At 50.2% G+C, this 10,000-nt stretch overlaps 2 non-coding genes across 2 annotated transcripts in view; both read left to right on the top strand.

Moving 5' to 3' along the window:
* Positions 1-9,188: 9,188 nt before the first annotated feature.
* LOC125315711 lies at positions 9,189-9,344 on the top strand. The gene has a single exon (XR_007198999.1). It is a non-coding gene; the product is annotated as a 5.8S ribosomal RNA (ribosomal RNA).
* A 212-nt stretch (positions 9,345-9,556) lies between these two features.
* Positions 9,557-10,000, top strand: part of LOC125315729 — a 3,388-nt gene continuing 2,944 nt past the window's right edge. Inside the window, exon 1 of the ribosomal RNA XR_007199017.1 lies at positions 9,557-10,000. This exon is cut by the window's right edge and continues 2,944 nt beyond it. This is a non-coding gene — a ribosomal RNA (28S ribosomal RNA).

Here is a 10,000-nt window from a genome sequence, read left to right as displayed (position 1 = left end):
GACCAGCAATTGAGGGCTGTCGAGGGCTTGAGGTAAATACATTGCTACAGTATACTTGGATTCCCGATTACGCGCTGGTAAGCTCTTTCCTACTCTTGCTGCGTGTTTCACTTTTGCACTCGGTGGAACAATTGCTGCTGCTGCTCTCTACCGTATCTTGTATCTTTATCTTGTCTTTGGTCTTGCCGTCTTTGTTACGTCTTGCCTTCGATTGATTATTGCTGGTGTGTTGGAGTTTCGTGGTTACCATTTCACCGGAGTAGTGCTTTGGTGTGGTAGCATTGCTAATGTTGGCTCTCGCTTATTGTGGATTACTTGGTGTGGTGGTCTCCTTTCTAGCTACCTTCTTTTGCTTCCTGTCCCGATGGATCCACATCCGGATGTTACAAACTCCCCGTGACAACCCCACTCTTTCGGCATCCCTCCATGAACCAACCCCTCCCCCTCCCCGAACCCCACCCGCTAGTATCCCCGCGACCGACCTTCGGAGCCCCTCTTAATGGTGTTGATAAAGGTAAATGCGTGGCATGTAGCTCCTCGGCTTCCCCTTAATCCATCCGACCGGGGAGGTCTTTGCGCTCCGCGACCCCGGAAGGAGTCGTAGTAGAGGTAGGCTTCGTAACGAGGGGCGGATGCCAGCCTCTCTAGACCTCCTTTGCAGCCTAGTGCTGCTCCCTCGAAGAGACAGAGGTCCGTCTACCTCCCGGACTCACTTGAGATAGAAGCAACGATCGACCTAAAACTCTCCCTTCCACGCAACAGAGACCTAGAACCCGGGGCAAATGTCGCTAAGGTAGTAACTACTGGTTACAATCTTAAACATGTCCCGCAATCCTTATGCGAGGGTGACCTTATCGTCGACATCCCTCGGGAGGTTGAGGCGGAGCAACACCCAATGTGGCGAAACCGCATTGTAGGACATTACATTGGTAGAAAGGTTTACTTTAAGGCGGCGAAGAAGCGGTTAGAAAGGCTTGGGGTGAATTCCTTATCGATGTTCGACTCCATGAAGATGGGTTCTACTTCTTCCACATTCCGGATGAATCATTCAGGAGAAAGGTATTGGAGAAGGGCCCAATCTCCATCTTCAACAGCACAATGGTGCTACAACAATGGCATTCCGACATGAAACTCATCAAGGGGATCCAACAGAGCTTTCCTATATGGATTAAGCTACGGGGTGTGCCCTTTTCCTTATGGTCCTCCTCGGGACTAGGCTACATTGCGAGTGCTATTGGAAAGGCACTCTTTGTTGATGAACAAACCGACTCCATGAAGAGAATCTCATATGCCCGTGTTTGCGTTGAGATTAAAGCAACACATCCTCTCCCCGATGAGGTTAAAGTGCGATGGAAAGGTGAGCTGCTCAACATCAATGTGGAATACGAATGGAAGCCCTTATCGTGCTCTACTTGTGGGGTTTTTGGACATAAAGTGGGCTCACCCGAACACCCGTGTGCTACCCCAACTCTTCCTAACCTCCCCCCAAAGCCCCGTGACCACCAACCAATCGATGGTGTCCGGAAGCAAGTTCGTGGGAGGGGTAGACGGCGTTCGACTTCGGGATCGTAACAGGATGTTGTTCCCGCCCCTGCACATACCGTGTTGTCATCACAACAAACCACCCCTATGTTGCCGACGGTCATTGGGGATGCAGCACCTATAGAACACCCGCTGCATCTGCAGAATGGTACAGATGTTGATGAACCCCAACATCATGCTCACAAACGCAGTTGAATTCCCTCATGGGCGTGGGTTCGAACATCCACCTGCTCCTAACCAAACCGAGGTAACTCCACAGAATCTGAATCAGGGGACCACCTGCGGTTCCGCACCGCCCACAAACCTCCCATCTGGACCTGTAGACCTCGGTCACACCATACCCTCCTCCCTAATTACACCCGAAGGAAAAGATCCAGCTCCCCTGCTGTTGTTGATGGATCTAGTCCACAGCCCCCTTGTTTGGTCTGCTGCCTTGGCCTTGCTCTCAAAGTTGGACCACCCGGCTCTTGCTTTATTCCTTCAAGCTGCTATGGACGTCTCGCTCAACCACAAACAAATCCAGACCAAATGGACAAATGTGGGAATGTAGCGGCTCACTCCAAGGAAGTTTCAATGCCTTCTCGAGATCTGTCTCTCGGGAACTGCAATCCATCGGGCCGAGTGCACGCATCGAACACAGCAGAAGCTCTTCTGCCTCTTCTTCGCGCACCTCCTCGGTTTGCTCTACTTCAGACAAAGAAGGGGCGTCGGATGGCAAGGTCCCTACCGATGTGGAAGAGGATTTTCCCCTCCTATCCCCACCTCATACTAGATCTCGAGCAATGGTGTTTGCCCTTCCTAAAACACAAGAAGTTCTTCCAATGGCTGAGGCTTTGGATGAGGCCATTCAACAACAATTAAATGAAGACGACACTATCCAAGATGGTGATAATTTACCTACTTCCTCAAAGGCTAGCTCCCGTAAGCCTAGGAGGAGGCCCAACAAGAAAAAATGGTAACTCCACCTATTCCCCTCTGTAAATATGTTTTTGGCGTGTGGAATATTAGGGGTTTGGTGGACCCCTTGCGTCAAGCTGAAGTCCGATCCTTGGTTCGGAATCACCGTCTTACTTGTATTGGTTTATTAGAGACGAAGGTCAAAACAAGTAGCTTCGCCGTCTTATCTAAAGGATTACTACCGGGTTGGAATTGGGTGGCCAACTATGATCACTCCCCCCTTGGCAGAATGCGGGTTGGTTGGGATCCCCATGTCATTGATTTGACGGTTCTCTCGACCTCCGATCAACTTATTCATGTACGTCTATCTCTCACCGCCTTCAACTCCACTTGCCTCCTCTCGGTTGCTTATGGGGGCCATACGTTTATCTCCCGTCGCTCTCTTTGGGCGGAAATACTTCAACTCAGCGAATGTAGCGTCCCGTGGATAGTCGCCGGTGACTTTAATGCCATTCTAAACCACACGGATAGAATGGGTGGTTCTAACAACTGGATTCCAGCTTTTGACGAGTTTGGAGAATGTCTTTCCCGGGCCGGACTAGATGATCTCAGATATGTGGGACATAGATTCACGTGGACTACATCCTCCGGTTCACTCCGAAAGCAACGCAAGATTGACCGTGTTCTAATAAATGAACACTGGACCCGTGCCTTCTCTTTCTCTGAGGCTACCTTTTTGTCTCCCGGGATATCCGATCACACACCTATGGTTGTTAAAATACAGCCCCCTCAAAATTCCAAGAAACCCTTCAAATTTTTTAATTTTTGGATTACCCACCCTTCTTTCAAGGAGATTGTCATGCAGGTTTGGGCCACCCCTCTCCTTGGCACTCCGATGTTTGTAGTTTGTACCAAGTTGAAGCTACTCAAACTTCGGCTGAAACAACTTAACAGGACCTCTTTCTCAGCCATCTCCGAACGTGCTGAGCAAGCTAGAAAGGATTTGTCGCTGACTCAAGAGGCCCTCGAACATGATCCTACGAACCTAGAGTTGGTGGACCGTGAACAAGAACAACTCCGGGCCTTTGCAGCGCTTAGACTACAAGAGGAGTCCTTCTACAAACAAATCAAGAATTAAATGGCTCAAAGAGGGAGACTCCAACACTCGTTACTTCCATCACTTTGTTAACAAACGAAGGCTCCATAATCGCATCCTTTCGGTGGGTGGGATCCAATGGTACAACTCTTGTGGAACCCAACCAGGTGAAGGCCCATATAGTCAACCACTATGACACACTCCTAAATACAGCTACGACACCTATTCGGCCGGATATTGTGGAGATACGGGCTTTCCTTTCCCGTACCCTATCTGCGGATCAAGTGGAGTTATTGTCTAGGCCCGTCACGGAGGAGGAGATCCAAACCACCCTTTTTTCTTTAGCCAAAGGAAAGGCCCCGGCCCCGATGGCTTTAACGTGGAATTCTTCATATCGGCTTGGGACGTTGTGGGTCATTCCATCATCTCCGCCATCATGGATTTCTTTAGGAGTGGCCGTCTACTCAAGGAACCGAATGCAACCGTTTTATCACTTGTCCCGAAGTCCCCCAATGCCGTCGCAATGAATGACTTTCGGCCCATCGCTTGTTGCAATACTATTTATAAATGCATAACTAAGTTGATGGCTAATAGAGTGGCTTCTCTCCTTCCTTCGCTTATCGCCTCTTCTCGACGGCTTTTGTCAAAGGAAGGAAAATCGGTGACAACATCTTGATTGCCCAGGAACCTGTTTGCGGACTTCCATCATCCTCAATATAGTTCAAGATGTGCTATCAAGGTAGATTTCCATAAGGCATACGACACGGTCAATTGGGAGTTCCTTAAGCTAGTTCTTCAAGCTTTCGGCTTTCCGGATTACTTTGTTCGTTTGATCATGGAGTGCGTCACTACTCCCAAATTTTCCGTGGCCATTAATGGGGAGCCCCACGGTTACTTCTCCAGCAAAAGAGGTATTAGGCAAGGCGACCCCCTTTCTCCCTACCTCTTCACCTTAATTATGGAGGTGTTATCCCGGGATTTTACATGACAAATCCTCTCGACCTGAATTTAAACCATATTGGAGATGCAAACATCTAAAGCTCTCCCACCTCTTTTTCGCCGATGATGTCTTGTTATTTTCCGAAGGCCATCTACCCTCCATTGAGCTGCTGAAAAATGGATTGAACTTGTTCTCTACTTGGTCGGGCCTACACCCGAACCCTCACAAAAGTGAGTTCTATGTTTCAAGTGGATCCCCAACCGTAGGTACACGGATTCAGCATGTGCTGGATTTTCCACAAGGAAAGCTGCCTTTTCGCTATTTGGGACTTCCGGTCATCTCTTCTAGACTTCGGAAGACAGATTGCAATATTCTAGTGAATGCTATTACGGCCGGAGCGCGTTCGTGGGCTCAACGCTACCTATCTTATGCCGGCCGTTTGCAACTTTTGAAATCGGTACTACATTCCATCCATGTATATTGGGCTAGCGTCTTCCCCCTTCCCAAAGCTGTTTTGAACAAAATAGAGGTTATTCTCGCGTCGTCTTTGGAAAGGGCCCGATCTTGGAGTTGGAGGGGCTAAGGTTTCTTGGGCAAACATATGCTGCCCTAAAAAGGAAGGCGGTTTGGGGATTCGGAGACTTGTCGATTGTAATAAAGCCTTGATGTTAAAACACATTTGGTCCCTATTCACCGACAAGGAATCTCTTTGGTGCAAATGGATTCACTCAAATTTTTTACGGAAATCTAACTTCGGATTGTCACTCCACCTACTATTTGTTCTTGGTCTTGGAAGAAAATCCTACAACTCGGCCAACAATTTGCCATGCATTTCAAATGGAAGGTGGGGAATGGGCATTCGATATCCTTCCGGTTCGACCACCTGGCATGACAAAGGCCCCCTCCATAGCCTTTTCACTTCGGGAGATATATATAGGACTCGGGATCCCTCGTACGTTCACCGTCCGGGGATTTCTTTTCATCTTCCTTCCAGCCCTCTACTACACTTTCGGCCATGCAGCCTTGGTTGGATCCGATGCCTACGTTCATAGAGAGTAGGGAGGACGGGTTTAATCGGGCTTGGCCACCATTCTGGACACTTCTCTGTCTCCTCAGCATGGGATCGCATGAGGCCCAAAGGCCACCTTGTCCATTGGCACTCCTTTATTTGGGACAAGGCATTTGCACCGAGGGACTCATTTATTTTGTGGCTTGCTTCGCATGGTCGTCTTCCAACCCAAACTTTACTTCTTCAATATAGCAGGATAGAGGATGCCACATGCGCTTTCTGTCATAACACGCCGGACTCCATCAACCACCTCTTTTTCGGATGCACTATCACTACTCGGTTAGCCGCGACTTGGGCCTCCAACTGTTTGTTACATTGGCGGAATCGACCTTGGGACGACTTCATTAAATGGGCCAAGACACACTTGGGTGGCCCCTCCTTCGCTCATAAAATTGCGAGATTCGCCTTGGGTTCCCTCTGTCACATTATTTGGACAACAAGGAATGATATACTCTTTCGCAACAAGCAATTCTTTGCTCCGGCAATGATGTTTCACCTCACCAAACTCGTCAAGGACAAAGTTGTATCGTTGGGGCATATTCGAGATCACCCTCGCAATAGACACATCCAGCGTAATTGGGGCCTATCGGATACCATTTTTGATGTGCCCTCTTAGCCGAGTCTGCTGCTTTATTAATGCTATTAATAGCTTACTTCTATATTGGGTGGTCTGTTTTAGAGTTATCTCCCAATCGACTCCTCTGCTCTCCATGCTGAATGTTGTTTTTCAACTCTGTTTAACAAGGCTGCGATCGCGATCGCCGCATCATATTCCCTTGTGCTTCTGCGACATTCACCCTACATCCAATCTTGCCACTCTGCCGGTGGACTTCTCAACCTTTGTTTTCATTGGGCCCGGCTGTTATTGGTTATGGAATTATTCCACTCTCCAAGTCTACTGCTAAGCTGCTAATTGTGGAAGACCACTCACATTAATTGCTAAGGGATATGAAGATGCCCATGCATACTTTTGATGCTTCCTTCTATGCTCGTTGCTGTTTGCAGCTTCTATCTCATGTGGCTGAGCCATAGGATTCTTATGGTGCGACACTTTGGATGATCTTCCGCCTCTTCACAGCTCAACAGCGCTTGCACTTATGGAAGTTTTGCCGTGGAAATTTCTAGGCTGATCTCCTCTTGCCTGATCTTGTCACCTGCCCGGTTTCCGTCATGCTTTTGCTGGACTTATACTGTTATTACTACCTGCTATTTTACCACTCCGGCTCTATCTGCTGTGGCCACCGACCTCTTATTTTGGCTCCACTGCGGCTACCCTGTCGAGCTATGCAAGCTGCTGTTCGGTTGCCTCACTTTGGCTGCTGCTCGTGGGTTGTTGTTCCTGGTTTTTAGCTTTGGAGCCCGCTTCACTGCTATGCTCCATTTTTGTTTTTTTTTCTTCTCCTTTTCTTGCTGGTCCCCCCTGTTTTTCTGTTGTTTTTCTAGTTTCCCACCTCTCTTCCGGTGGCTCTTTTTGTTTTTTGTTTCCTCCGGTCATCTGTTTCGTTTTTTTCTTCCGTTTTCCCCCTCCCCCCTCTTCCTCCCCTCCCCTTCTCTAGTTGTGCCTCTCGGTCTTGGTTCTGCTGAGTTGCTGCGCTACCTCCTCTCTTGGTGACGCTCCTAGGACTCGGGCCGACTCTGCTGGCGCGACTTGTCCGGACCTTTATTACGGGTGCTGCCTGCTCTTCAACTTGCCACCTCTGCTGCTGCCTTCTCCTTTTCGCTGTAGCGGTGATTCCGGTTCTCGTCTTGGAGTTTTTCCACGTCGATCGCTAACCGTAGCTGCTTCTTTGCTGTTCTGTTGGTTTTACCTATGCTCGTGTTGGCTGCTGCCGCCTGCTGTACCCTTGCTGTAGTTTGTGTTTGTTGTTAGCTCCAGTGTTTGGTTTCCCATGTTGCCGCCTGTTTGGCCTTTTTCTGTTTTCCTCTTCCCCCCCCTTCTCCTGTCCTCACACCGGTTTTGTACCCTTCCGCCCGTTGTTCCGTGGCGTTGCTGTGTTGTGCCGGACGACCTCCTCCAGTGCTGCTCTCGGTCGCTGCTGCTGGTGCAACACTTCGGGCTCTCTCCGTAATGCCCGCTCCTCCATCAACCTTTTGATGCAGCTGTGGCTCCTCTTCTAGTCGTTGTTTGTCGCGCTCACCCTATTCTCGGGCTCCTACAACAACATGCTGCGGCTCTCCCGTCCGGTCCTCGGTTCGGGACCTCCTTTGCTTTTGCGACCTGCTGATGCCACCCCATGAGTTGGCCTTGTCGCTCCCTGTTCTATTCAGTTTCTGTTTAGTGTTAGGCTTGGCTAGTTCTTTCTTTCAGCTTCCTTGTCCTTCTTGTTCCTGTTTTTAGGTCCTTTGCTCGCCGTTTTTCGGTTGTATTTTGCGGCCGGTTCACCGTTGAACCCTCTCTGCCACTTGTTGTTGTGCCGGATGGAGTTCATGGTTTTTGTGTCCGGTTTTCCCTTTGTATCTAGCTTTTTGGAAGATCAATACATACTTACCTTACCAAAAAAAAAAAAAAAAAAAAAAAAACAAACAACTGCGAAAGCATTTGCCAAGGATGTTTTCATTAATCAAGAACGAAAGTTGGGGGCTCGAAGACGATCGGATACCGTCCTAGTCTCAACCATAAACGATGCCGACTAGGGATCGGCGGATGTTGCTTTTAGGACTCCGCCGGCACCTTATGAGAAATCAAAGTTTTTGGGTTCCGGGGGGAGTATGGTCGCAAGGCTGAAACTTAAAGGAATTGACGGAAGGGCACCACCGGGAGTGGAGCCACGCGGCTTAATTTGACTCAACACGGGAAACTTACCGAGGTCCGGACATAGTAAGGATTGACGGACCGAGAGCTCTTTCTTGATTCTATGGGTGGTGGTGCATGGCCGTTCTTAGTTGGTGGAGCGATTTGTCCGGTTAATTCCGATAACGAACGAGACCTCGGCCTGCTAACTAGCTATGTGGATGTACATCTCCACGGCCAGCTTCTTAGAGGGACTATGGCCGCTTAGGCCAAGGAAGTTTGAGGCAATAACAGTGCGTGATGCCCTTAGATGTTCCGGGCCGCACGCGCGCTACACCGATGTATTCAACGAGTCTATAGCCTTGGCCGACAGGGCCCGGGTAATCTTTGAAATTTCATCGTGATGGGGATAGATCATTGCAATTGTTGGTCTTCAACGAGGAATTCCTAGTAAGCGCGAGTCATCGGCTCGCGTTGACTACGTCCCCGCCCTTTGTACACACCGCCCGTCGCTCCTACCGATTGAATGGTCCGGTGAAGTGTTCGGATCGCGGCGACGTGGGCGGTTCGCCGCCGATGACGTCGCGAGAAGTCCACCGAACCTTATCATTTAGAGGAAGGAGAAGTCGTAACAAGGTTTCCGTAGGTGAACCCGCGGAAGGATCATTGTCGAATCCCGCATAGCGAGAATGACCCGCAGAACTCGTAAAAAACTCAATAGGGGCGGTGGGTCTTTTCCCACCGTCCCTCGACGCTGGGATCGCACGGGCGCCTAGAGCGCTCGGGCCTTCTCAGCGGCACAACGAACCCCGGCGCGGAATGCGCCAAGGAACTTGAACAAGAGAGCGATGCTCCCATCACCCCAGACATGGTGCGTGCTTGGGATGCCATGCAATCTCCTATTATTCATAACGACTCTCGGCAACGGATATCTCGGCTCTCGCATCGATGAAGAACGTAGCGAACTGCGATACTTGGTGTGAATTGCGTAATCCCGTGAACCATCGAGTCTTTGAACGCAAGTTGCGCCCGAAGCCATTCGGTCGAGGGCACGTTTGCACGGGTGTCACACACGGCGTTGCCCCTAATCCCTCGCCTTTAATTGGGCGGGCGGGACTCGGGTGCGTATGTTGGCCTCCCGCGACGATTTCGTCCCGGTTGGCCCAAAATCGAGCGCTGGAGCGATTAGCACCACGACATTCGGTGGTTGATGAGACCCCAATGATCAATGTCATGCGTGTCGCCCGTGCGGGCGCTCCGTGAATCTACTCTTTACCAACGCGACCCCGTGTCAAGCGGGGCTACCCGCTGAGTTTAAGCATATCAATAAGCGGAGGAAAAGAAACTAACAAGGATTCCCCTAGTAACGGCGAGCGAACCGGGAAGAGCCCGAAGATGAGAATCGAGCGCCCTCGGCGTTCGAATTGTAGTCCGGAGAAGCGTCCTCGGCGACGGACCGGGCCCAAGTTCCCGGGAAGGGGGCGCCGAGAGGGGTGAGAGCCCCGTCGTGTCCGGACCCTGTCGCACCACGAGGCACTTGTCGGCGAGTCGGGTTGTTTGGGAATGCAGCCCTAATCGGGCGGTAAATTCCGTCCAAGGCTAAATATGGGCGAGAGACCGATAGCAAACAAGTACCGCGAGGGAAAGATGAAAAGGACTTTGAAAAGAGAGTCAAAGAGTGCTTGAAATTGTCGGGAGGGAAGCGGATGGGGGCCGGCGATGTGC

This window comes from Rhodamnia argentea, chromosome 6 (genome assembly GCF_020921035.1).
Source record: "Rhodamnia argentea isolate NSW1041297 chromosome 6, ASM2092103v1, whole genome shotgun sequence".
Taxonomy (NCBI): domain Eukaryota; kingdom Viridiplantae; phylum Streptophyta; class Magnoliopsida; order Myrtales; family Myrtaceae; genus Rhodamnia; species Rhodamnia argentea.
This window is presented reverse-complemented; position numbering and strand designations above follow the sequence as displayed.